This window comes from Artemia sp. Qi Xiang Cuo, chromosome 6, assembly GCF_049724085.1.
Source record: "Artemia sp. Qi Xiang Cuo chromosome 6, ASM4972408v1, whole genome shotgun sequence".
Classification (NCBI taxonomy): domain Eukaryota; kingdom Metazoa; phylum Arthropoda; class Branchiopoda; order Anostraca; family Artemiidae; genus Artemia; species Artemia sp. Qi Xiang Cuo.
Window position 1 is genome coordinate 1,892,548 of NC_142799.1, and position 24,286 is coordinate 1,916,833.

The 24,286-nt window shown below is 36.4% G+C and overlaps 1 protein-coding gene across 1 annotated transcript in view; it reads right to left on the reverse strand.

Moving 5' to 3' along the window:
* vap (RAS p21 protein activator vap) overlaps positions 1–24,286 on the reverse strand; it is a 132,993-nt gene that overhangs the window by 108,284 nt on the left and 423 nt on the right. The window lies entirely within an intron of this gene.

Below are 24,286 nucleotides of genomic sequence, written 5' to 3' on the forward strand. Positions count from 1 at the left end.
CCTGCTTGTGATGCCAATTTAGCTGATTTATCAAACAGTTTATTGAGTTGAAAAAATTCATTTTTATTGAACAGCTAGGGTTTATTTTCAACAATAGTATCAGACAGTAACAGTAACAGTATTACTCTTAACTGAAGGTTTATAGTCTCCATCTATGGTTAACCTAGCTAAGAGCAAACCACAGGTCATATCAATTAAAAGTGTAAAATGTGACTTGAAACAAACTGTCTAGTGGCCAAAATTTCCAATTTGTACTAATTAAAATATAGTTACTATCATAAAGATTTAACAGAGCAATTATTTTTAATTATGAAAATCTACCTTTGTGAATTTTAAAAAGTGATTGAAATCCCTCAGACTTCATGTGATATCAAATTGAAACAAAACATCAACCATTCAAATCCCTTGGAGTTTCCTCTCTCTCATCTTGAGAAACAAAGAAAATAATGTCCAAGGAATTTAGTAATGGAGATAAACAGAATTAATTTATGTGGGCTAAGAAGCACATTGACTGGCTTTGTATAAGTAAATTGAGTCTGTCCACAAGCGTTAGTGGGGGACCATCTTCAAATACAGTAAAATTCTATAGTTTTTCCTCTTAAAAAGTGTCTTGACTTAAAAGAAAAGGGGGACAATATTTATCAAACCTACATACATACAAAATTGAAACTAACATCATTAGCAGCCTTACACCAGGGACTTTGGGGGTCATGTCATCTCCAAGGGTATAATTATTCACCCTTTAAAATATTTTGAACTAAATGGCTACTTCAAACTTGATGCCATATCTTGGGAGGTTTCAGGAAGGAAGTAGCAAGAAAGGATGTAGGGGAGAGGCTGGTTATCCTTCAGTCACTTTTGACTCTTAAAGAGGCACTAGAGCTGTAAGTTCCCAATCAACTGAACCCCCTTCAAAGTTTTTGCAACCACCCAGTCAATACCAATCGACTAGTAAAGAAACAAAACAATACAAAAAGAATGGAAGCCACTTTGCTCTTTACTTAGGATGCTCTACTGTCATGCCAATGAAACAGGCCATCTGTTGTCTTTGTTTCCTGCTTGTGTTCTGTTTTCAAACAGTCCAGTTTTTTCTTTTTCAAAACAAAAACAGAACATTGCCCATGCCTAGGTGACAGGTTATTCCAATATTTCTATCTCTATGGGATCTCATTTAAAATTTCATTAACTTGGAATAGAAGTCAAATATATTTATAGCATAAGTAGTAGCAGTAGGAGCAATAATATGAATTTTAATTTCATTTTGGTGAAATTTAAGAATTGTTCCTGAGATATGTGCCTTATTTTGACAGTTGGCTTCTATATAGCAATATTAACCTCTGATTTGCAATTTTCAAGCTAATAAATCCCAAAATACCACCTTTGGTCAAAAAGTCAGAGAATACATTAATGCATTTTACCACTTGTGACCTATCCAAGAAGAAAAATCATAATCAAACAGTTCGTGGGTAACAAACTGTAGGTTAGGAGCGACCCGGTTCAAAAGTAACCAAAACTCTAAAAAACGGAATTTTGACACCAATAGATACATCAAACGAATCAGATTTTTATGCTGATTTCATATGTATGTTTCATCAAGTTTAGTCTCATCAAAGTTACGCGCCATCATCAAGTTACACGCCTGAGAAAACTTGCCTTATTTTCGAAAGAAGGAGGAAACACCCCCTAAAAGTCATAGAACTGTGATGAAAATCACATCATCAGATTCAGCGTATCAGAGAACCCTACTATAGAAGTTTCAAGCTCCTATCTGAAATAATGTGGAATTTTGTATTTTTTGCCGGAATAAAGATCACAGATGCATATTTATTTGTTGTTTTTTTTTCCAGGGGTGATCGTATCAATCCAGTGGTCCTAGAATATCGCGGGAGGGCTCATTCGAACGAAAATTAAAGTTCTAGTGCCCTTTTTAAGTGACGAAAAAATAGAGGGCAACTAGGCCCCCCTCACGCTCATTTTTTCCCAAAGTCGCCCGATCAAAATTTTGAGATAGCCATTTTGTTCAGCATGTTCAAAAATACAATAACTATGTCTTTGAGGATGGCTTAATCCTCCATAGTCCTCGGGAGAAGGTCTGCAAGTTATGAACTTTACCCAATGTTTACATGTAGTATTGGTTATTGGGAAGTATACAGAAGTTTTCAAGGGGGATTTTTTTTCTGGTAGTTGGGGGGGGGGGGGTCGGGGGTTACGTGGGAGGATATTTCCATTGAGAAAGTTTTCATGAGGGAAAGGACATTGCTATGAAGGGGGCGCCGGATTTCCCTGCATTATTTAAAAAAAGATCAGAAATTAAATAAAAAAACAACAATTTTTTCCATTCCCCGAGTCATTACCTAGCTCTTTACGCTAAAGTTTTTTTTGTACTTTCATCAGAGCTATTTATTCTAATTAACGGACTTTGTGATTAAGGGGCCATTCTTAAATAATTGGAACAAAATTCGAACTTTAGCGTAAAGAGCGCGGTATTGACTAGCGGCGAACCCCCTAATATATGTAATACAAATATACGAATATAAAAGTTCGTTACGTAAGTTAATTCGTAAGTTACGTCAGACCAAAATTTTGAGAAAGCCATTTAGCCAAAAAAAAAGTAAAATTAATATGCAAATTTCGTATTACTTGTTCATGTACGGCGAGCCAAAATCAAAACTGCATTAATCCAAAAACCTACAGAAATAACATTAAAAAAACAAGTTTTTTAACTGAAAGTAAGGAGCGACATTAAAACTTAAAACGAACAGAAATTATTCCGTAGGCTATATTAAAGGAGCTGTCCCCTCCTCAACGCCTCGTTCTTTACGCTAAAGTTTGACTCTGTCTCAAGACTTAATTTTTTAAGACAATAAAAAACTTTAGCGTAAAGATCGAGGCGTTGAGGAGGGGACCGCCCCATTCATATACTGAATAATTTCTGTTGGTTTCAAGTTTTAATGTCGCTCCTTACTTTCAGTTTAAAAAAACTAGTTTCTTTTTTTATTAGACATCTACTAAGAAGGTGAAGCCCAAAAGTTGTTCATCAATAAGTGAATTCCTATACTGTATTGTCATTTACCAAAGTAAAAGCTTTTCCAGGTTTTTTTTTGTCTGCTTAAGATGGTAGATACCATGTGCATAAGGTAATAGGTGGTAGAAGTTTGGCAAAAATTACCAAGCTATCTGACTTCAATACATGAAATAGTTTTTACTTTGAGCCATTTGCCAAGAAAGGCTTTATAAATATTCAAGTTTAAAAACCCCCTTGTGGGCAAAAATTAGGCTCTGGACCTGTCATAAATGAATAAGTCAAGTAATTCATGTAACTCAACTGCTTTCTAGGATACTAAAAAGCCAACAATCTTGAATTTGCCCTCATTGGTACTAAGTTACCTTAAATCACATCTTGGAGTAAATTAAGGACTATAATACCAGAGTTTGTAACCACTACTTCTCCAATAGAATGATTACCCATTGGAACAATCCTGATATTGATACTATTGTAACTGCTCCCTTTGTTGACGCCTCTAACATTGCTGTTGACAAGAGTTGGTCTATTAAGCCATGGAAGACAGAGTGGGATGCAACTGAGTCAATGGCTCCCCATCATCACTAACCAGCAACTCTAAAGGATTGTTTCCCCTTATTTCGCTGGACAATGCGATTTAAGGTAATAATCCTTGCAATGTTTTGTGATTATTCTATTGGACTAATTTTAAGCATTGTAGATCTATTTCTTGAAGCTTGCTTCTTATACCAAAACTAAAGCTAAATCTGTGTATAGTTTGAAAAAAAACTTCTTTGTAATGTAACAGCCTGGAGTTCCCTTTTGGCTTCATGCACAGAAGGCAAATCTACAACAGCTAAAAGAAAAAATAGATTGTTTCACTCATAAACATCTAGCATTTCAAACAAATTTTAATGTCAAATTTCTAACATTTTCTTCAAATTCCATAGAGCTTTATAAATTATAATATAACAAATCTGCAGGATTTACAGGACTTTTTAGGACCTCATTTAGGTATAATTCTACACACTTAAAAAAAAGAGAAGAAGTAGAAACATATGTTTGAAAACCCCTTTGTGGGTATAAATTAGATTCTGGAACAGTCAAAAATAATAACTCCAGGCTAGATTCATGTAACTCAACTGCTTTCCGGGTTCCTTAAAAGCCAAACATCCTGAATTTTAAGAACTTTTTAATTATCCCTAAAAGCTCCCCTTTTATATAGAGACTAAGGCTAAGTTTACCAAAGCTCAGAAGAGGGAGGGATAGAAGCAGACAATTCAGATGGTAGGCTGCAATTTGACCATTGGATTCATTTATGAAAATGTCCCATTCATTGGCCTATTTTACAAGATAGGATAAGACCCTTCATCCAGAATTCCCCATAATATTTCCATAATTCAAAACCAACATCAGGCAACAGTGTACCACTGTCCAAAACAGTGGTACACAAAATGGCCATGGTAATTTATTAATCCTGCCATTTTTTTTTTTTTTTTTATCTATAATGTATTTTAAAGCAAAACAAAAACTTTGTGAAAAGAAATTCAGAATTACGAGTGAAACATAAAACTGAGAAGTGAATGAAAAACTCAAAACTAGAAATTTATTTTTACCCCAATGCTGGGTGTTCATTATTGTTTTTATTGGCTCCAGCTTTTGAAAATGAAATTCTTCAGATCCCAGCAAGGCTTTAACCCATATTAAGGCTTAAAATCTTTGCAAAAAAATTTCAGAATTATCAGTGGAACATTAAACTGAAATGTAAAACTCAAAACTAGAAAAAAATTTACCAAAATTTTGGATATTTAGTACTTTTTTATTGGCTCTTGCTTTTGAAAATGAAATTCTTCTAATCTCAGCAAGATTTTAAGCCATATTATTTTTATCATTAGAAGGGGTGGACCCACCATCAGTGGGTTGAGACTCAGGCCGTCAAGGCTCATTGCCGCTACCCCCCCCCCAAAAAAAAACCTATGCTCAATTTATGGTTAGGATCATTGATGGATTCAGCTAACTCTTACCATATATCTTGCCAGCTGTCAAACTTCTTCCCTTACTAGGTCCTCCAGCTTAACAATTAAATTATGAAAAATCTTAAGCTGGTGTCTGATCCTAGCTGTACATTCTTCTATAACATGCCTTCTTGTTTCCACAGTAGTCATCTTGCATTTCTGGCATAATGGGGATTTGCCCCTCCCCATTTTGAAAAGATACTTCCTGAAATTTCTGATTCCTGTAGTGGCTTCTGTAACCATTCTTGTCTTGGACCTTTCCAGTCACAGAAAATATTTGGTCAGGATGGGGTTGAACTTTGGGAGGAATTCCTTTGTTTCCTTGCATCCCACCTTCCTCTGCCAATTTTGTTCCTCTGTCTCATTTCTCCAACTCCTGACTGCTGCCTTCCAGCAACTCTGAGAAATTGGGATGAAAGGTTCTGGACCAAAATATCTCAGTGAGCCTTAGCTACTTCATCTGCCATCTCATTACCCTCTATTCCAGAGGGCCCCGGGACCCACATCAGGGTAATTTGGTTTCCTTTGGATGCCAATCTATTCAGGGAGTTGTAGTAATCCAATTCACTATTTTGCAAGCTCTTTATGTTCTGAAGATCCTTTAGGCATGCTTGATCGTCAGTTAAAATACATACATCTTTCCCTGTACTTCCCATTTCCAGCATTCTTCCAGCTGCCCATTCTATTCTGAACATGTCAGCCTGAAAAACTGTAGCAAGTTGTCGCAGATGATAACTGATTACCTACTTGCCCAAATCGGGAGTATTCTAATAATAATAATAATAAACCATATTAAGGCTTAAAATCTTTGTGAGTAAAAATTCAGAATTATCAGTGGAACATAAAACTGAAAAATGAAATGGAAAACTCAAAACTAGAAAACAAATTTTTTACCCCAATTTTGGGCATTTAGTATCTTTTCCATTAGCTCTGGCTTTTGAAAATGGAATTCTCTTCTAATATAAGGAACATTGTAAGCCATATTAAGGCTTAAAATCTTGGTGAAAAAAATTCCAATTATCAGTGGAACATAAAATTGAGAAATGAAATAGAAAATTCAAAACCAGAAAAAAAAAATTGTCACCAATTTTGGGTATTTAGTATCTTTTTCATTGGCTCCGGTTTTTGAAAATGGAATTCTTCTAATCTCAGCATGATTAAGCCATATTAAGGCTAATTTTCTAAATTTAAAAAGTAGTTTAACAAATCTTCATAACCTTATATATTTAAAATGAGCCAATGTATGAGGCTCAAAACACTTTCTTTTGCCTTACATAAGTCTAGAATTCCTATAGCTCAAGTTAATTTAACTTTTTAATATGATCCAAGCACCTATGAATTAAACAATATAAGCACACAAGCAAAGCAACACTAAAAACATGCAAGCAATTATTAAGCAAGCAAGCTCAGCAGGATGCTACATCTTCCGTCTTCTGAACATGTGGCTGTTTCTACAAATTTAGTCTGTTGGGTTTAGCTACTGTCCTACCAGATCTTGTTTGTATCACTATAAGTTTATATTACTATATAGTATCAATATATCATTATATAAGTTTGTATCACTATATATTGGTGTTTGTATAACTATAAGTTTAGTCTGTTGGGTTTAGCTACTGTCCTACCAGATCTTGTTTGTATCACTCTGCCACTGTTGGTGGCACTATCTCTACTGCGTTCAGTGGGGGTTGCCGAGCTTGATGAGGCTGAGCATTCAGCAGGGTTGTCCTCAGGCACCTCCTTGGACAGTTGGGTGATTTCTACATTTTGGTCGTCTTGTTCTGGACTGATTGCTTTGCCTGATTTCCTATGGGATAACCCTATTATATTGAACTGTTGATCCGTCGTCAGTAGCAACTGTGTACGATCGTTGCTGGGGGCAAACTTCAACAATAGTTCCTCTCTTCCAAGGACTGCTAGGTGTCGCCTGGACACTCACTCTCGACCCTAGTTGAATTTCGGGCAGGGATTTAGCAGACCTAGCATAGTACTCCTTCTGTCACCTTCTAAATTTCTCTCTTTGAGTCCGAAAGCTTGTTTCAGGCACGATTATTTCTCTACATGTTTCTGTGTGACAGGGAGGACTGATCGCAACTGCGGGCTCATGAGCAGCTGAGCTGGTGCAGCCATATCATCAACAGGCGTCTTGCGGTATTCCAGGATGCTGATATACGGATCTTGTCTGCTTATCCTGGACTTGTTCAAGATTCTCTTGCAGGTTTGCACGTATTTCTCGACGAACCCGTTTGTTGTTGGGTGGTAAGGGCTAGACTGTGGCCTGTTATTGGAAGTGAGAGTGGCTGGTATTCCATGGTGAGCAAACTGACCTTTGAGTTTAGTGACAACTTGAGAAGTGATGGTGGAGGTTAGGTTGTCCAACTCGAAATAGTGGCTATAATAGTCAACTGTTATTACATACTGCTTCCCATTTTATTCAAACAAATCACACCCAACGTGTTGCCATGGTAGTGACAGGATCGCCATGGGAATCATTGGCTCTTTTTGATTGTTCAACATAGTGTGAGTGCAGGCATTGTATCTTTGGATAAACATTTCAATATCTTTTCCAATACCAGGCCAGTAGATGATCGGGCCTTTGAAGTTCAGATTATCATGCGTTGAGAGATCTTGGCAAATACTCCAGTACTGGATTATAGTGTTCAGGCACTGTCTCCTGGTTTCAGGCCATCCCGCCAAGATGATGGTCTTCGGCGCTTGTAGTTCATGATTTGTTGCAGTCTCCTGTTTGGTCTCCCCAAGTCTACTGCCAGTTGCAGGTATGGATTTCACAAAAGAATGTACAAAAATTTTGATCTATTCATGTAATTCTTCATCAATATCTGGAAGATGAAGTCGTGAGAGCGCATCTGCAACACTAATTTCTGTGCCGGCCTGATATTTGAAAGTCAAGTCATAAGGCTGTATGTACATCATCAGGCGTTGAATCCTTGATGATGCTGCATGTAGGGGTTTGACTAGTATGAACTCAAGTGGTCAATGATCTGTGATGACTTGTACTTCTCTTCCACATACGTAGTGGCGAAAATGGCGGCATCAATATACTATGGCAAAGAAATGTTTCTCCAGCTGCAAGTAGTTCTGTTCGGATTTGCTCAGCAAACTTGATGTGTAAGCAAAGACTTTGCCGCTCGAAGTGATTCAAGCTCCTAGTCCATGACTTGAAGCATCCACTTTGAGCTCAAGGGTTGGGCTAGAGCTGTTGAAGAAAGCCAAGTTGGTGACTATGGACTCTTTGAGCTGATTGAGACTGGTGGTGTGGAACTCTGTCCACTCAAACTCTTCTGCTTTAATCAGGTCCCTTAATGACCAGTTCTGAGTTGCCAGGTTAGGAATATATCTCGAGAGACAGTTCAGCATTCCAAGGAGAGTCTGGAGCTCCTCCTTCCACTTTGGGGTAGGCATCTCGTTGATGGTACAGAGTTTTTTAGGGTCTGGTTTAATGCCAGCGTTGCTGATGATGTGACCAAAATAGCAGACTGACCAGACTGAAAACTGGCACTTTGATTGGTTGAATTTCACACCCTTCTGTTCAGCTTTTTCTAGCACAGCTGCAAGTCTCCTGTCATGTTCTTCTTGGGTGTCTCCATACATAAGTAGGTCATCTAGAAGTATTTTCAGACCTTCCAGACCTTGAAATATCTCTTCCATCTTCCCCTGGAAGATGGAAGAGATATTTCATTGTGCCTGAAATATCTCCAGTGCAGATATCAACCCAAAGGGGTATCTATTCCATCAATATCTCCTGCAGATTGTATTGAATGTCGTGAGCACTAAAGCTGCTTTTGAAAGCACAAGCAAACAGTACCCCAAGGTGGCATCAAGTTTTGAAAAATAATTTGCACCACTCAGATCAGCAACAGTATCTTCAAAAGTCGAAATTAGGTAATGAGGGTGCTTGATGGCCTTATTGAGGTCAACCGGATCAATGCAAAGCCTTACACCTCCATCCTTCTTTTCAACAAGCACCATTGAGTTGACCCACTCTGTGGGTTTTTCCACCTTTTCTATGATCCCCAGACTTTGGACTCTGTCCAGCTCTTGCTTGAGTTTCTCATGCATTGCAATTGGTACTTTTCAGGCAGGATATGCTGTCAGAATAGATCCTTCCTTGAGGTGAATCTCGCACTCGCCTTGTATTTTCCTGATGCCTGGTGTCAACACCACCCCCCACCCCACCCCCACCCCAAGGCCCAGGGGCAGGCATTCTAAGTTATGCCCTGGGGCACATATGGTTCTTATCGAAGGGATGCTTGTATAAACTTCAAAGAGGGCTCATTTGATTGGAAATTGAAAGTTCTTTTTTCCTCAAACCCATCTGAAATGAACTTTGAGATAGCCATTTTTTAAAATTAATTAAAAAAAAACTTTCCGAAAAATAAGTTTTTCAAAGAAAAGTAAAGGCCATTTTAAACTTAAGCTCAGGAGATACAAATACCTGTTCAAATTCAAACTCAAAACGACCAGAAATTACTATTAAAGAATAAATGAAACCCAAAACGAACAGAAATTAAATAAGCAACCATCGCAAAAAACACAAAAACAAGTAATAATGTAAATGAATAAATAGATCTTAAAGCGAGTAATCCTTAAGTTGAATATGAAAGTCAAGCTTAAAGCAAAAACAAATAGTTTTCTATTGAAGTATAAATGTAACTTAAAACGAACAGAAAATAAATAAACAATCAACGCGAAAAAAAACACAATGTATATTAATGTAAATGAATAAATAAATCTTAAAACGAGTGAAACTTAAATTGAATATCCAAATCAAGTTTGAATCGAATAAAAATAACTACAAACAAGAGTTTGGGTATCGTCTCACTGCAGAAGCCTAAAACCTACTGCGTCATTGGCTCTTTACTGAAAACAATTCTTTGAAATATTTTCACTTTTGTAACTTTAAGAAATCAAAAATTAATTAAGATTTTAGGGAATAAATATCAGCATATGTATATTAAATTGACAATGTACATTTTTTTTCAGTAAACTCATTTAAATTTTTTTAGTAAAGTACACATTATATTCTGGCTTTTAGAAAGCATAGGGGTTTTGAACCCTACTCAAATTAATTTAGGCTCACTTCGAGTTTGATTCTAATATTTATTTTAGTTTTTATTTGTTTAGGGTTTCATTTATTTATTGATACTAATTTGGGGTAGTTGTATGCTTGGTAGATTATATGATAGTCCAGACGCCAGGTGTTGAAAATGTGAATCATACCATAACGGAATGGAGTTGATACGAGAATTCGCATACCCTTCAACCCCTAAATTGACCATGTGGATTCAAAAATACCAATAGCACTTGCTCGCGAGAGGTGGAACACTCTGAAACTTGACATTGTATCATATTCTGGTGTTTCATGCAAGAAAATGCATGTTCCACAAAGTTTGAGGTGCAGTTTTCCGCTCAAATAGAAATGCCTAGAAGCCATAGAATATTTTCATAACAAACTATCACGATTAGTTACAAAAAAATGGCAGAGTTAAAAGAAATGGCAAAACTATACGAGTCTTGAACAGTCTTGGAAATTATAAACAAAATCAAATTGAATATTAGATATATAATTATATTAATTGTTGAAAGATCAATCCGTTCAAGATTTTGTTTTTTCATTGTAATTTTTATTTTCATTTTCAATACTGCAGAACCTATAATAGCACAAGAGTTCAAAATACAAGTAGGTCGTGTTCAGTGCAGCACCCAAGACGAAGAATGCTGGAGGTTTCTGCTATGAAAAAATAATACAACAAAAATATTTTGCTTATGTTGGAAATACGAGTTTATTTTCCGTTTTTGATAAGGAAGAAAAAATTAAACTAAATATTTGATGAATAATGATATTACTTTCTAGAAGCTCATCAGTTCAAGATTTTACTGTAATTTTAACATTTATTTTCAATATTAAATACAAAAGAAAACATTTGTAATACAATTCGTTTTCAGTAAAGCCCCACTGACGCAGTAGGTTTTAGGCTTCTGCAGTGAGAAGATACCCAAACTCTTGTTTGTAGTTATTTTTATTCGATTCAAACTTAATTTGCATATTCAATTGAAGTTTCACTCGTTTTAAGATTTATTTATTCATTTACGTCAATATATATAGTATGTTTGTTCACATTGATTGTTTATTTAATTTATGTCCGTTTTAAGTTTCATTTATACTTTAATAGCAAAATATTTGTTTTCGTTTTAAGCTTGATTTTCATATTGAATCTAAGCATTACTCGATTTAAGATCTATTTATTAATTTATGTTATTACTTGTTGTATGTTTTTTGCTACGATTGTCTGTTTAATGTATGTTCATTTTGGGTTTCATTTATTCTTTAATAGTAATCTCTGGTCATTTTCAGTTTGAATTTTAAAAGGTATTTATATCTCCTCAGCTTAAGTTTAAAATTGCCTTTACTTTTCATTGAAAAACTTATCTTTCGGAAATTTTTTTTTTATTAATTTTTGTTCGTTTTTGATTGCAAAAATTTTAAAGTTTTTATTACTTGGGTGGGTGTTGCTTACTGTTCTATTATTCTATACTTTAAAAAATGGATCTAGAACTTTCAATTTAAATTGAATGGGGCTTTTTTCAAAGTCTATACGATTACCTCTTTGATAAAAACCTTATATATGAACAATAACCTAATTTCCAGGACTTAAAACTACGTTTAATAAATAGTTGTCTTAAAATTTTGATTGGATGTGTTTGGGGAAAAGGTGGGCGTGAGAGGGGGGTTAGTTGCCCTCTAATCACTTTCGATTATTACAAAGGGCACTAGCCCTCGGAATTTCCAATCGAATGAGTCTTTTTTGAAGTTTCTATGACACCGCCTTCTATAAAAGCCTTATATGCCCCCAGGGCAAAACTTAAAACCCTTGCGCTGAGGGTTGTGGGGGATTGTACTCCTCAAAAACATATTTTCTATCTGGAAATTAACTACGCTTAACAAAATGGCTATCTCAAAATTTTAATTGGATGTGTTTAGGGGAATGATGGGCATGGGGGGAGTTTCTTATTTTGTTCGTTTTTGATTGCAAAAAGTTTCAAGTTTTTATGGCATGGGGGGGGGGGTTCTTACTGTCCGATCATTCTTGACTTTAAAAAACGGATCTAGAACTTTCAATTTAAATCGAATGAGGCTTTTTTCAAAGTCTATATGAATACCAAAAAACCTTATATATGAACAATAGACAGCTTGCATAACTTGTGGACAGCAATTGCCAACAATGAATGGATTGAAAAAATAGCTCCAATAAGGGGGTTTGGACCATTTCACTTGCTGACACAAAGGGATCACGACTGTTTGGAATTGATCTTAATAGGAATTTGTGTGCCAAAGCAATTTTGCATCTATCACAGAGTATATATTTTAACCTTATAATTGGATAATTATAATAGATTTCCTATGTGTTCTTCCCATACAAAACCCCTTCCCATAAGTTATAAACCCCCCTTAATAAGTTATGCCCCAGGGCATAACTTATAACGCCTACCCCTGGGAACTGGTGGGCTGTGTTGACACCGGAGTTTTTTGTTATCAGAACTTTGAACTATTTTAACAAAATGTCTATCTCAAATTTTTTATCTGACACATTTAGGGCGTAGAGGAGGGAGAGAGGCTAGTTGCCCTTCAATCTCTTTTGACTCCTAAAAAGTGAACAAGAACTTTCAATGTTCAATCAAATGAGCCCTCTCTAAAGTTTATACGAGCATCCCTTCCATAAGAAATAATATGAAGGATTCGGAGAATCCTTAATTTACAACCCTTGCCCTGAGGGCTTTGGGGGAGTTGTAATCCTCAAAGACCTAATTCCCAGAACTTAAAACTACGTTTAATAAAATGGCTGTCTTAAAATTTTGATTGGATGTGTTTGGGGAAATGGTGGGCGTGACAGGGGGGTTAGTTTACCTCAAATCACTTTCGACTATTACAAAGGGCACTAGCCCTCGGAATTTCCAATCAAATGAGCCTTTTTTGAAGTTTCTACGACACGGCCTTCTATAAAACCTTATATGCCCCCAGGGCAAAGCTTAAAACCCTTGCCCTGAGGGTTGTGGGGGATTGACCTCCTCAAAAACATTTTCTATCTGGAAATCAACTACGCTAAACAAAATGGGTATCTCAAAATTTTGATTGGATGTGTTGGGGGGAATAATGGGCGTGGGGGGGCTAGTTGCCCTCCAATCACTTTCCACTATTAAAAAGGGCACTAGCCCTTTTTAATTTCCAATTAAATTTGCCTGTTTTGAAGTTTCTACAACAACGCCTTCTATAAAAACCTTACATGCCCACAGGGCATAACTTAAAACTCTTGCCCTGAGGGTTGTGGGGGAGTGTCCTCCTCAAAAGCCTATTTTCTATCTGGAAATCAACTACACTGAACAAAATGGCTATCTCAAAAGTTTGATTGGATGTGTTTGGGGAAATGATGAGCGTGGGGGGGGGGGGGGCGAGTTGCCCTCCAAACCCTTTCGACTATTAAAAAGGGCACTAGCCCTTTAATTTCCAATCGTATGAGCCTGTTTTGAAGTTTCTACGACAACGCCTTCTATAAGAACCTAATATACCCCCAGATCATAACTTAACACTCTTGCCCTGAGGGTTGTGGTGAAGGGTTCTCCACAAAAATATATAGTTTGTCCGGAAACCAACTACGCTGAACAAAAATGGCTATCTCACAATTTTGATTAGATATTTTTAGGGTACTTCTGGGCGTAGAGGGGGGGGATAGTTGCCCTCCAGTCACTTTTGACTATTAAAATGGGCACTATCCCTTTGAATTTCCAATCGAATGAGCATGTTTTGAAGTTTCTACAACAAAGTCTTCTATAAAAACATTATATGCCACCAGGGCATAACTTAAAACCCTTGCCCTGAGGGTTGTGGGGGAGTATCCTCCTCAAAAATATATTTTCTATCTGGAAATCAACTATGCTGAACAAAATGGCTATCTAAACATTTTTATTGGATGTGTTTGGGGGACTGATGGGCGTGGGGGGGGGGCTAGTTGCCCTCCAATCAGTTTTAACTATTGAAAAGGGCACTAGCCCTTTAATTTCCAATCGAATGAGCATGTTTTGAAGTTTTTACGGCAACGCCTTCTACAAAAACTTATATGCCCCCAGGGCATAACTTAAAACCCTTGCCCTTAGGGGTGTGGGGGAGTTTCCTCCTCAAAAATATATTTTTATCTGGAAATCAACTACGCAGAACAAAATGACTATCTGAAAATTTTGATTGGCTGTATTTGGGGAAATGATGGGCGTGGGAGGAGGGGGGCTAGTTAAACTCCAATAAATTTTAACAATGAAATAGGTCACTAGCCCTTTACTTTCCAATAGAATGAGCATGTTTTGAAGTTTCTACGACATCGCCTTCTATAAAAACCTGATATGCCTCCAGGGCATAACCAAAAACCCTTGCCCTTAGGATTGTGGGGGAGTTTCCTCCTCAAAAATATATTTTCTATCTGGAAATCAACTACGCTGAACAAAATGGCTATCTCAAATTTTGATTGGATGTGTTTGGGGGAATAATAGGCGTGGGGGGGGGGGGGGGCTAGTTGCCCTCCAATCATTTTCGACTATTAAAAAGGGCAATAGAACTCTCGATTTCCAATCGAATGAGCCCTCTTTGAAGCTTCTACACCGACCCCTTCCATATGAAGTGCCTCTGGAAAAAAAAATAATAATCAAGGAGGCACACTTGTGCCTCTTTAAAGAGGCGACGCATCACAATCTTAAGTGATTTCCGGTCCTAGCGGTCGCAGAGAGACGGCGGTGATCACATTTTGTAGCCTAAGCTCAAACTAAGAAACATACAAAATTTCACCCCCCTCCCTCCCCTCCGACTTTATCTTCATGGGGGAAAGGGGGCCGGAAATTTCGGCCCTGCCACCACAGTCCCCCCTTTAACGTTGTCCGATCAGGCTGAAATTTAGAGGATAAGCTTTCCTAAGGCCTGGAAGCTTATCTTCAAATTTCAGCTCAATCCGATCACTCCTACTACTACTAACAACTCATCGCAGCACCAAGCCGCCTGAGGCCAACACAGCTACGCACGCTCCTCCTCCACCCCAATCTATTCAAAGCCTCCCTTTTTACACTCGCCCACGAAGTTCCCATTTCCTTTTAATCTTTCTTTATGACATCCTCCTACCCCAACGACCTGCTTTCCGTGTAGCTCTAGATGGTGGGCTGAAAAGAACAATCTTCGGCAATCTGTCATCCTTCATCCGCAAAACATGCCCTAACCACCTCAACCTTTCTTTCATTATAGACCTAGAAAGCGGTATTGAACCACATTTTTCGTATAGCCTATTGTTTGAAATACGGTCAGTCAGCCGGGTACCCAGAACAATCCTTAAGCAATTTCTCTGGAAAACATCTAGCAAATATTCATCCGCTTTTCGGAGCGTCCATGCTTCATAGCCATATTTGACCACTGTCATCACTGTAGCTTCTAAGATTCTAATCTTGGTTTGCAGACTTATCTTCCTATTCTTCCAGCCTTTTTTTTGCTTTGAAAATACACCCTGAGCCTTAGCTATTCTACTTTTAACATCTTCACTGATCCCACCATCTTTACTAATAATACTACCAAGGTAAGTGAAGCTGCCCACCTGATCAATCTTTTCATTACCCAACGTCACCTTTTCATTTTCACTTATTCCTAGCCTTAATGACTTAGTCTTCTTAACATTAATTTTCAAACCAATTCTAGCACCCTGAACTCACAAAACCTCTAAAACTTCATTCATTTTGCTCAAACTTTCATCTAGGATGCTTAAATCATCAGCATAATCCAAGTCCAGGAGACTTTTTCCTCCCCATTTGATTCCGTGGCCTCCCATTGCCTTTCCTCTGCTCCTTAAAACAAAATCGATCAAAATAATCCATATAAAGGGGGATAGAACACAACCCTGCTTAACTCCTGATTTGATCAGTCAACCTCATTTCCTACCTTAACCACAGCATTGTTATTCTTGTACATATCACCAATCACTTTAATGTATTTGTCTGGTATACCATACAAGGATAAAACCTTAACTAAAGCTCCTCTATCAACAGAATTGAACGCTTGCTCATAATCCTAAGAGTGAAAATTTGGTCAACACATCCTCTACCTTTTCTAAAATTGCACTGCTCTTCTCTTAAAACTTTGTCTACGGCATCTCTCAGTCTAAAAAGTATCATATTACTAAGCAATTTGCTACCTACAGAGACCAGACTAATGCCTCGATAATTACCATACTCACTTTTATCACCTTTCTTATAAAGTGGCTTAATTAAGGTTTTCCTAAAATCGTTAGGTACTTCCCCTTTTTCAAAAATAATATTAATAATCTTCAATAAATTATTTCTAAACTCAGAGACACCATATTTAATAAACTCATTTACTACCATATCAGCACCTGGAGCCTTATTATTCTTTAATCCTTTTAGTACTGTTGCTAATTCCTCCTCACAAAACAAATCTTCCTTCACATCCAAGGCATCACAAACTTTTTCATTTTCCTCTATATTTTTTCCTGCAACTCTATCTCGATTAAGCAAGTTCTCAAAATGTTTGGCCCATCTCGCTTTGGCTTTTTCCTTATCGCTAATTGCCACCCCATTCCTATCTTTAACTGGGACAAGTCCAGATTGACTACTACCTCTCAATTTGTTAACGTGCCAGTACAATATTTTACTATTATGCTGTCTAGCTGCATCTTCTAAATCCTCGGCAATTTTATCCATGGCCTCCACTTCACACCTCCTTAGTTCATATTTCAATGCTTTCTCCACTTTCTTTACATTTCTTTTGTTTTCATGCGATCTATCACTCTGATAATTCTTGTACAAGTCCTTTCTCCTTTCTATTAAACATAAAGCTTTTTCACTAATATTCTTAGCTGCAGTTCTAGCTTTCTTCCCTAATACACCTTCAGCAACTTCACAAATTATTTTTTTAAAATTATTCCAACCATCTTCCACATTATCAAATTTTAGACTCTTAAATTTAATATTCAACTGTTCCTGGAAAGTTTCTCTCAAATTCTCATCTTGGAGTATACTAACATCATAAATTCCTAAGAGATAAATACCCTTCCGAAACTTCAGCTTTAAATTAACCCTAGACACTACTAGATGGTGGTCTTTACTTTTAATATCAATAACAGGACTCATATATACCCTAGTACCGTGTGTTGATCCTGCAAGTCTTCGGTTTTCTGTAACATATTCAATAAGGTTTGCTGTCTTACCATCACGCGAATACCATGTTAGCTTATGAGCCATTTTATGACCAAACACCATATTGGTTATAACGAGATTGTTATACCTACAAAATTGCAAAAGTCTGTATCCATTACTGTTTTCTTTTTTCCTACACCAAATTTACCTAAGCTGGGATACCATCTATCCTTATTTCTACCAACCTGGGCGTTAAAATCTCCCAGTAATAACATCGTATTTCTACCTGGGACCCTGTCTATTTGCTCCTGTGACTGTAAGTATAATTTATCTGAGTCACTAGTATCTCTGTCAGTAGGTTCTACAGGGGCGTATACTACTATAACTCATACCCTGAACTTTATAGTTATAAAATGAGCAATTAGTATTCTATTCTTAATACCTTCCCAGCCCAAACAAAACTTAGCAGCTTCCTTATTCATCATGAGCCCTACTCCCTGTCTATGTACCCCATCCTTCCTGCCTGAGTAAACAAATTCTATATCACCTAATTTCATGCTTTGTACCCCTGGGATATGAGTTTCTGAAACTCCTAATAAATCCAGTTTGGAACGTCTGAATTCGTCAGTTAAAAAGGCGATACGATAGTCATTTTTTAATGTCGTAACATTCCAAGTTCCAATTTCCATGTTCTTTAAATCATTGAAATTATTTTTGCCTCAGGAAAAGCAATGGTCCTGGATACCATTGCAGGACGGGGATCACAAATCTTCTCAAGTCTACTCCAAAGTGCTTAAGCCGGCTTAGAACTGGACAGCAAAAAGCCCTTTGGACCTCCATGAATGGAAGTTTTGTGCAATCCTGGGCCCATCTTGGTCACAACATGGTTTTCAGCACTTGGCAATGCTCTTCTATCGACAAGAGTCGAATTCCTGCACAGACAATCTCAAGCCTATTACCTCCGACTCATTATATATTCATGCCTACAAATATTATGCTACTACATGGAGGCAACCCGTAGTAGATAAATTAACTAGGAAGAGATTTTTCAGCCCGAAAACACCCACCAAAACATACCAATCCCAGAAGAATTGTCCATTAGTCAGAATCCCGTGCAAATGCTGTGTCATTTACTAGGCTATAATTTCCTCAAGGGGCGCCACTCCTCAATTTGGTATAGAGTTGACTGCAAGGTCCCCAGTCTTACAGGTACCCCAAAAAGGTCAAGGCAGCCCTTTGCAGAGGCCGTTGTCCATAGATCTGGATCTTATGCCCTGCCACAGTTGTCCTCCTATAGAGGATCCTCCCGCAATGGTGTTCTGCATCACCATGCAATTTAACCCATTGCTGGGAGAAGGTTTTGCAACTCATGGAACTTGTGGACAAACCAATCACTCCTTTCCTGTTTTCCAAAAACCAAATATAGCCACTTAATGTTCATCAATTTTTTTTTATCTGACATGCCTACAGGCCACAGTTGGCAACAGATCTGGGTGAATAAGGACTCATTTGAAGCGGACTTTGACCTGTTAGGGAGTGGGAGATTTTCAGACCAAAAAAATTATCCCCCAAATTTACATTTACAAAAAACCTTGTTTTCCTATAAGAGCCCATGTTAATTTTTCCCACCACAGCCCCCCTTTAACGTTGTCCGAGGATAAGCTTTCCTAGGGCTGGGAGCTTATCCTCAAAATTTCAGCTCAATCCAATCACTCCTTTGCTGTTTTCCAAAAACCAAATATCAAGTTATTTTTTTATCTGATATGCCTACAGGCCACAGTTGGCAACGGATCCGGGTGAATGAGGACTCATTCGAAGCGGAATTCGACCCGTTAGGGCCTTTTGATATTTTCAGACCAAAAAAATTATCCCCAAATTTACATTTATGAAAAACCTCGTTTTCCTATAAGAGCCCATGTTAATTTTTGAAATTCCTAAAAGCATAGTATTTCATTATTAAATTAGATCAAAATAGTCCTCTTAACCTGACCAGACCGACTGCAAGCTTCCAAAAAATCCAGCTCTTTCCCAAAGTTTTTTTTGTCAAAAAACGAAAATCTTACTTTCTATTTGCTTGCGTCGAAAATGGATTGCAGAGACTAAAAATAATTTAACAAGTTTCTGATGGTACAGTGGTCACCATTCCTGTATTTCATGCGGAAGACCCGGGTTCAATTCCCTGTCAAGAGTAATTTTTTTATATATTGAATTTAAAGTAGTATCTCTTAAATTTAAAGTAGTATCTCTTAAATTTAAAGTTTAAAAAAGAAACTCAGTTTCTATTTTTAAATCCAATCTATTAAATCCTTTGGCTCAACAGGCATCTCCAGAAGAATATCAAAGTCGGCCTTCAGCTTACAGGTAAGTCTCCACTGCTTTGATAACATGCAGTATACCTGCATGCTCAAAGAAAAGTTGAAAAAAGAAAATCTTACTGTGCATTTGATTTGAGTATTCAGGAATTAAAACCCTTAACAAAAGAATCTTCAAAAGCGGGGAGATTGGGGGGCAGCAGCCCCCAACTTTAACTCCTGACACAATCAGCTAACAGTTAGTCAAGCAATAATTAGTAACAAATTATACAAAAACGTGCATAAATTATTTGAAAAACTATGTTTTCTAAAGAGTTAAAGAGGCTGAGTCACAATTTTGAACCTTAAAACGTACAGGCATTAAAAGGCACAGTTGGGGGGGCTGCCGCCCACCAAAACCCACGCTTTTGCAGCCTCTTTTCTTAAGATTTTTTAAGTCCTGTAGCCTGCAATCAGTTGGTCGTACCAAGTTCATCACATTATAGCTTGTTATCAGTTAGGGAAAAATCTCCTGTAAAACATCCAGCAAACAGGCTCAGTACTGTTTCTAATCAGAGATGCAATAGGATGTTCTTACAGTAAAAAATTCAAGCAGATTTTGTTCATGTTGCAAAGCATTTCTTTGCAAGGGAAAAAGCAGGGGTTTGAGGGGGGCAGAAGACCCCCAAAATAAAAACCTTAATAAAAGAGGCTGCAAAAGCGGTAGGTTTGGGGGCGGCAGACCCTCAAACCTAAAACCCTTAAGACCCCAAACCCTTAAGATCAGCAGATACAAATACCTGTTAAAATTCAAACTCAAAACAACCAGAATTACTATTTTTTATATTATGATTGTTTATTCAATTAGAAATTAAATAAACAATCATAGCAAAAAAACATACAACAAGTAATAATATAAATAAATAAATAAATCTTAAAGAGAGTAATGCTTAAATTGAATATGCAAATCAAGCTTAAAACAAAAAACAGATATTTTGCTATTGAAGTATAAATGAAACCCAAAACAAACAGAAATTAAATAAACAATCAATGCAAGCAAACATACAATAGATTCAATGTAAATGAATAAATAAATCTTATAACAAGAGAAACTTCAATTGAAAATGCAAATCAAGCTTGAAACAAAAAAAATTGCTATCAAACAAGAGTTTGGGTATTGCCTCCTTCTCTCACTGTAAAAGTCTAAAACCTACTGTGTCATGGCACTTTATTGAAAACTATGTCTTGAGCAGTCTTGGATAGTAGTAAACAGAATCAAATTGAATATTTGATATATAATGATATTAATTGTTGAAAGATCCATCAGTTCAAGATTTTATTTCACTGTAATTTTAGTTTCAATGCTGCAAGAACTGAAAAAGAAAATATTTGTAATATAATTTGTTTTCAGTGAAGTGCCAATGCTGAAGTAGGTTTTAGGTATTTACAGTTAAGGAAGGGGAGGGATAATTTTATGGGTCTTGAACAATTTTAGAAAGAACTAATAAATTAAACTCAATATTTGATGTATAATGATATTAATTGCTGAAAGCTCATTAGTTCAAATTCTTACTGTAATTTTAATATTTATTTTCAATATTAAGTACAAAAGAAGATATTTGTAATACACTTTGTTTTCAGTAATGTTGCCAATGATGCAGTAGGTTTTAGACTTTTACATTGAGAGAAGGAGGCAATACCCAAACTCTTGTTTGTAGTGATTTTATTTGTTTTAAGCTTGATTTGCATATTCAATTTAAGTTTCACTCATTTAAAGATTTATTTACTCATTTTAACTTTCCAAATATAATAATCAATTCACTCTCAAATGCACCCCTCCCTACCTGATGGTTCCATATATAACCCTAATAATAAATATCTTCATTACATCAATATAGTCACACCTTCTAACTTATATACTAAACTGGTTATCTTCTCAATTTGGAATTTATCTTTGTGTGAGATAGTGTGTAATTTACCAAAAAGTTATTTGAAATGAAATAATTGAGAGGCAATAATGGAAGGAAACATTATAATTTAATTAGTAGAAACACTCCTGCCATAGCAGGGATGTTTCCCTAAAGGCACTGAGGATCCTGTAAGTTATGTTATAAAGTAAGAATTTTGTTGTTTTAGTGTTTATGGTAAAATTGTAGAAGCTCTACAGAAGCAGACAGGCTAGAACAAAAAGAAAGGCAATTTTAAATTGCTAATTATATGCTTATTTTTATAGTTTTATGTATGAATTTTGACAGCTAATCCCCAACCCTTCCCCACTAATGGTGTCATATAGTCCTAGGTTTGACTAGGCTATATAAAAAACTAACATGAATATGGACAAAATTTGAATTATAAAGTAAGAACTTTGCTGTTTTAGTGTTTCTGGTAAAATTGTAGCAGCTCTGGAGAAGCAGACAGGCTAGAACAAAAAGAAAGACAATTTTAAATTGCTAATTTTATGCTTATTTTTTATAGTTTTTTTTTACTGCTAACCCCTAACCCTTCCCCACTAATGGTGTCATATAGTCCTAGGTTTAGCTAGGCTATATAAAAAACTAACATGAATAAGGACAAAATTTGGCAAATTTCTAGGTGGCCCTATATTTTAGCTAGGATGAAATGAAAACCTCATTTGATGCCTTTTTTTATGCTCTTTCATAATACAATAATCATTTCTGTTGCAAATTGCATCTTGAGCCCTTAAAGGGGCCCCAAAGGTATTTCATTTTTGTAACCACACAAAGAAGTTATAACCTAACCTACAAAATACTTGAAATCCACCTACATCCAACAAGGAGTTTGACACAGGTTGTGCAGACTATAGTTTTGAGTGCCATGTTCAGCATGGACAAATGTCTTTTCAGAACCTTTGTTCAACCATGCTATTCTGGAGCATTACAATTTTGAGGAACCTGTGTCCAACAAGCTTGGAACCCATAATATGAAAATGCTTTTAAGTTTTGTTGGGTTCAAATTTTTTTTTTGCCAAATTTTATTTCTGATGTAAATGGGAGGTAAATTTAAACTTTACTCTCACTCCTACTGTGCAAATATATACCCTGAATTGGTATATAGGGGTGCGGGTAAAATTCATTCCAGATAAAAATGATTATTATATTTGGAAAGATCATAAAAAAAGGCATTGAGTGGTATATTCACTTTATTCATAAGTCAATAATATGATTTGGTAAAAATTTACCACTTTTTGTATGCTATTTCACAATTCATATAAAATACCTATAGGGCCCCTTTAAGGGCTCAAGATGCAATTTGCAGCAAAAGCATTACATTTTTTTTATAGCCTAGGGCAATATGAATCATTAGAGGGGAGTGATGGAGATAGATTGTCAAAATGTAAATGAAACCAAGAAAATGAGCAAAACATTAGGCTAGAAATACAAAAATTTCTCTAATTTTTTCTAGCATGTCTCCTTCTGGAAACTGCTAGTCTATGCCTTTGACATGTTTTCTTTAGGCTTAATTTTATATATTCCTTTGGCTAGATAGCTATGGAATCATCAAGGGGGAGTGCATTTATAAGTGAATTGATTAGGCAATTATGTTTGGAAGGGGCATGAAAAAGGAATCAATTAATATTTTCACTTTGTCCCTATTTCAGTTATTGAATCTTGTAGGTCAATGGTCCTATAGCCTATTGACTGCAACAAGAACAAAGAACTGGGCCCTATATTAGGCTACTTAGGAAAAAAGTAGGCCCATTTATAGTTTAGGCTATGGGACATCAGGGGGGGGGTGGAGTACATAGTGTACTGAGCACATTGTCAGGGTAACAACTATTATAGGTATATGTCTTGAATTAGGCTAGGGCTGTTGAGAATGAAGCATGTTAAGAAAACAATTCTTGCTTCACAATAGACAGAATAACCATAATTAATACATTTTGACTTCAGCCCTACTACACATTACTTTACATTCTAAAATTTTCTTTGTTCTGGCATACCATTCTCCAACAGAAGCCTAACAAAATGCAGTACATTTTTGTTATTCATATTATTGACTTACAAATAAAGTAAAACATACCACTTGATGCCTTCTTTTATGCTCTTTCCAAATATAACAATTAATTTTGCTGGAAATGAATCCCCCTCCCCTTATATATACCAATTCAGGGTATATATTTGAACATTAGGGGGGTGGGGGGAAAATTTAAAGTTACCTCTCATTTGCATCAGAAATAAAGTTTACTCCCACCCCTGTAATGTGCAAATATAGGGCCTATACCCTGAATTGGTATATATAGGGGTTGAGGTAAAGTTCATTTCTGACAAAAATGATTATTATATTTGGAAAGAGCATAAAAAAAGGCATTGAGTGGCATGTTGGTAAAGTTCTACCAAATCATATTATTGAGTCAGGACAAAAGTGAATACACCATTTGATGCCTTTTTGGTAAATATCTACCAAATCATATTATTGAGTTAGGACTAAAGTGAATACAACATTCAATGCCTTTTTTATGCTGATTACAAATATAACAAACGTTTCTATTGGAATTGAATTCAGCCCCCCCCCCTATATATGCCAATTCAGGGTTAGGTTAGGTAGCCTATATAGGGGGGGGGCTGAAATTCATTTCCGATAGAAATGCTTATTAGGCTATATTTGTAATCAGCATAAAAAAAGGCATTGAATGGTGCATTCACTTTATTCCTAACTCAATAATATGATTTGGTAGATAGCCTATTGACTGCCTTTTTTTATGCTGATTATTAATATAATAATCATTTCTATCGGAAATGAATTCCAGCCCCCCCCCCTTTATATGC